At 35.4% G+C, this 5,335-nt stretch overlaps 1 pseudogene; it reads left to right on the top strand.

Annotated features, from left to right (window-relative positions):
- Positions 1–3,972: 3,972 nt before the first annotated feature.
- LOC104995156 lies at positions 3,973–4,929 on the top strand (annotated as a pseudogene).
- The last annotated feature ends 406 nt before the right edge of the window (positions 4,930–5,335 follow it).

Raw genomic sequence — 5,335 nt, 5'->3', positions numbered from 1 at the left:
TGAACCTAAAATCGCTATAACAAATAAAACCTTAGAGGGAGGGGAGGGGAGGGAGGAGGGTGGAGGGTTCAGGATGGGGAACGCGGGTATACCTGTGGCAGATTCATTTTGATATTTGGCAGAACTAATACAATATTGTAAAGTTTAAAAATAAAATAAAATTTAAAAAAATGATAACAATGACAGCACATGATCTTATTAAATATAACAAGATATAATTAATTTTGCTATTTTGCATGAGACTAATAAAAAATGAGCATTTAAGATCCTTCTCAAAGAAGTGAAAGTTGCTCAGTCATGTCCAACTCTTTACAACCCCATGGACTATACAGACCATGGAATTCTCCAGGCCAGAATACTGGAGTGGGTAGCTATTCCCTTCTCCAGGGAAGGAAGTAAGAAATCCAAAGTGACCAACGAATCATATCTGGGGTCACTGAGGGTCCAGACTTTATTTCATTGGAACCACAGTGGATCAACTTGTATGCTTCCAACTTAGTTTCTTAGTGTAGGGGATAGAAAGATGTATCTCTCCTGGAAGCTGCAAATCTTCAAGAAGGTAGACATTTCTTTGCAGATGAGCTTAAAGTCCAATTGGATTTTTTTTTTTTTAATGACAATTTTGTTAAACAACTTAGTTATTTCTGTTCTTAGGTAATGAGTAAATCATAATAAAAACAGTTCACATCTTTTTAGGTCTCTACATTTCATATATCCCTACAAAAACATATTCAAACAATACACTCTTGTTTTCATGGCCTGTGGCTAGGTAGAAAACCTTGTTTTTGAAGTTTTTCTACTATGCCTTTGTTGTTGTTCAGTCGCTATGTCATGTCTGACTCTTTGCCACTCCATGGACTGCAGCATATCAGGCTTTTCTTCCCTCCATGATCTCCTGGAATTTGTTCAAATTCATGTCCATTAAGTCAGTGATGCTATCTAACCATCTTGTCCTCTGCCACCCCCTTCTCCTTTTGCCTTCAATATATCCCAGCATCAGAATAACCCAACTAAACTCAAAGTTTCAATTTGATTTTTTTATTTGATTGATAAAGGATTTGCCTTATCATGTCCATTTGGAGAAGGAAATGACACCCCACTCCAGTACTCTTGCCTGGAAAATCCCATGGATGGAGGGGCCTGGTAGGCTACAGTCCATGGGGTTGCTAAGAGTCAGACACCACTGAGCAACTTCACTTTCACTTTTCACTTTCATGCATTGGAGAAGGAAATGGCAACACACTCCAGTGTTCTTGCCTGGGGGATCCCAGGGATGGGGGAGCCTAGGGGCTGCCATCTATGGGGTCACACAGAGTTGAACACGACTGAACCACTGAAGTGACTTAGTAGCAGCAGTATCATGTCCATTAAAATCTTGTCTTCCTCTCTCCTTCCGAAGCCCTCACTCTGAGTTTTATTTCTGGATTCTAGACTTTTTCACATCAAAGGCCCTATGTTCCTTCTACTTTCCTCTTATCATGGGACCATATTACTGAAGGTGTTATGTACTTTTATTGATTTATATTTAAATACATATTAAAATTTCTCAAAGCATCATTCCTAACTTCTGGTCACCATGAGAAAACTGGTGTGATACACAGTGCCAATGTAATTTCTGCTACTTAGAAAGGGAACTTAATGTTTAAAACAGTTGTGCAGTTGTTTTATAGGTAAATAAAAATTTGGAATGGGTACTTTTGGAAAATAAAGAACCCCTCTTGGAAAGCTAACACTCATAATCATAATGGAAGTAACCACTGCAATTGAAGGTACTGCATACCTGCATCTTCCATATGTTTTGCACATACTGAATTATCCAACCTTCATAGCAACTCTGAAAGGTAGATTGCATTGTCATATATTTTCACAGCTGGAGAAAATGAAATGCATAGAATCAAGGAATTTGTTAAATATACACCTTCATAGGCAGCAGATGGAGTGTGAATCTAAGCAGTGTGGCCTCAGATTCTATGCTAACTGCCTTCTCAGACCTGATTTAAAACCTGACTTTCTTCAGTTACAGTTCATCTCTTTAAAAAATTCTGAATTTTTCACTGATCAATGTACTCTTTAGGAATTTGTACTTTTCTCTCTGTAGATTGTTTCTATTCTTATAACACCAATCGTATGATGACTTACATAATTAGTGATCTTATCTACAAGTACCTTAAAACTCATATTAAATTTTTAGGAACAGGGAGGATGTTTTCCACATTCCTCACAGTAACTTCAGATAATTTCAATTAAATATTTAAAGTGAAAGATAATTATTTAATTATGTAAGGTAAGTGGATAATGTATTTCTATTTTAAAGTTTGTTTCAAAATATAGACTACATTAAAATGGGAAAATTGACAGCTTGTATTTTATAAAAAGGAACAAAGTCACAGAAGAAGAAAAGAAGCAAAGTCATAAAAGTGCAAGTGGTAGAGACTGACTTACATAGTTCTTACTTACTATGAGCCACATCATTCTTTATTTTATCTGCATAGTAACCATGATTAAGTCTAAAGTGATTTTCCCAAGATCTTGCAACTAGTAAATAGTGGATCTGGGATTTGAACCCAGATCCAGACAAACTGACTTCAGCAACTGTATTCTTTACCAAGAAATATCATTTTGCTAGATTAATATTAATTGCAAATAAAATAACAAGATTGCAAAATATAAGACAACAAACGATAAAAGATACTCAGGACAATATGTTTTCATAAAGATGTGGTAAAAAATAAAATGTGGCTTATAATATAATTTAATATACATATAATAAAAATACATTTTTGCTAACCAAGTGAGATAATACAATAAGCTTTTTTTGCTTTGCTTGTATGTACATTAATTTTTTGCAATATTCTAAAACACTATATATCATTATATCATTAAGTAAAATAATTAAACTATGGGAATTATAGTAATTTGTGAAAATTGTTATAATAATTCTAAGTGAAAGTCAGAAACTATAATGATGATTTCAGTCAAACTATATATGATATTAACAAATATCTGAAATAGAAAAATTGCATTATTGTATATTGGAACTGCAGGATTTTTTTCAAACAATATTTTTAGGAAAGTATTCTGGAAAATTTAGAGTAAAGAGAGACATGTGTAAGTAAGATCATATATTAGATTATACACATATTGGAAATTTTACAAGTCAAATCCATAGGAAGAAAGGGTCAGTAATTTAATGGGGTAAGTTCAGAAGTATAGTCCTGAGGGTAAATAGTAGTTTCCTAAATTATATAAACCTTAGTGTATTATCCACACATTTGTTATATTATGACCATCAGTGAAGCTGACATCTTGAACACAAGAGGCATAGGTAAAAATTGTCAAAGCATATTTCAACCAAGATTCCAATGGAGTCAGGTATAACAGACACAAAAATGAGCCATACTAAGAATGGTTTCTTCAGCAGAGACTCTAATAATATTAGCACTTAATATTGAAATAGTGCTATTTAGCTTCTAGGGAACATAGAAAAGATACATAATGCCTGGAATATACATGTGTATATTGATGTCTATGTGGATACAAAACCGTCTTCAAATTTTTAGGAAAACTCAGAATACGATATGGCAAGTATTTGCACTCCATTTCTTGTCTGAAGGCTAAATTTTGAAGTGTTAAAGTCATTTTCCCAAGGAAAGTACTAGTTCTGGAGTTTGTAATCTTGGTTGGAATAAGAAAAAAAAAAATTAAAGGCCATTCATTCTGGTATTATCAAAACGCAAAAACTTTGATCCAAGGCAGCTAACTTCTGAATCAATAGATAGATCTGGGAGAGATTAGGACATGTGCAGATTTCCAGAGATTCATATTGGATCAAAGGCATTTGGAGCAAACAAAGAATGAAACAGAAACTGGGACTTCAGAATTCAGTCCACTTATCTTCCCCGCATGTCTAATTATTTTCTTCTTTCTGCAGATTAAACCTTTGTCAACTACCTCTTATCTACAGTCATTACCATGTCGGTGAATAAGAGTGTGACTGAATTAATTCTTTTTGGCTTGACACAGGATGTAGGAAAGCAGAAAGTAATACTTGGAGTCTTCTTGATCCTATACTTTGCAACACTGTTGGGGAACTTTCTTACTGTTGTGACTATTAAGACAAGCAGGACACTTAGGAGTCCCATGTATTTCTTCCTATTCTGTCTGTCCTTTGCTGATGCCTGCTTCTCTACAACCACAGCCGCCAGGTTAATTGTGGATGCCCTTTCTCAGGAGAAAACAATTTTCTACAATGAGTGAATAACCCAGGTCTTTGCAGCCCATTTCTTTGGATGCATAAAGATCTTTGTGCTCATCATGGCCTTAGATTGCTACATAGCCATCTGTAAACCCTTGCAATATACAGCCATCATGAGCTGGCACCTTTGTGGTGTATTGGTGATTCTAGCCTGGGTGCAGTCTTAAATTCTAGCCTGGGTGATTCTAGCCTGGGTGGGGTCTTGAATTCTAGCTGGGGTGAGATCTCAGCACAGGTTTTCACAGATTTTCCTGGCTTTGAGGTTGCCCTTCTGTGGCCCCAATGTAATTGGCCACTATTTCTGTGACTTGCAGCCCTTGTTGAAACTTGCCTGCATGGACACTTCTGTGATAAATTTGCTTGTTGTTTCTAATAGTGGGCCCATATGCATGGTGAGTTGCATAATCCTGTTTATCTCCTATGTTGTCACCTTGTACTCACTGAGAAACCACAGTGCAGAAGGAAGGATAAAAGCCCTTTTTACATGCACCTCCCACTTCATTGTGGTTGTCATATTTTTTGACCCATGTATATTCATATACACATGCCCACCAACCACATTTCCAATAGACAAGGTGGTGACTGTATTTTATACAGTTGGGACACCCTTGCTTAACCCACTGATCTATAAACTACAGAATGAAGAAGTGAAAAATGCCATGAAAATGTTATGATGTAGCAAATCATGACTTCAGTTGATAAGTGTATATACTGGAATCCTTGTGTATATTTCCTTAATGATGTAGTTCTGCTTTACGGAAAGAAGAAATAGCATATAGCATATTTTTGCCCAGAAGCAAGAGTAAAGAAATACATGGATATAAAGACAGAGATACACAGTATCCTTATTCTGAGAGGCTTGCATTAGGAAATAAAACCCATAACAATTTCGAACAACCTCTGATGACTCTTACTTTAATTCTATCAACATCAGAAAATATTCACATGATAATTTAGTTTCCTGTACAAATATTTCTTCAGAGAGAAATAGACTGACAGAATGTGTGTGTGTGTGTGTGTGTTGTATGTGTGTGTGTGTGTGTGTGTACATTGATTCTTTTTCTAGATTTTGTTCTAGTT

This window comes from Bison bison, unplaced genomic scaffold, assembly GCF_000754665.1.
Source record: "Bison bison bison isolate TAMUID 2011002044 unplaced genomic scaffold, Bison_UMD1.0 scf7180017864277, whole genome shotgun sequence".
Classification (NCBI taxonomy): domain Eukaryota; kingdom Metazoa; phylum Chordata; class Mammalia; order Artiodactyla; family Bovidae; genus Bison; species Bison bison.
This window is presented reverse-complemented; position numbering and strand designations above follow the sequence as displayed.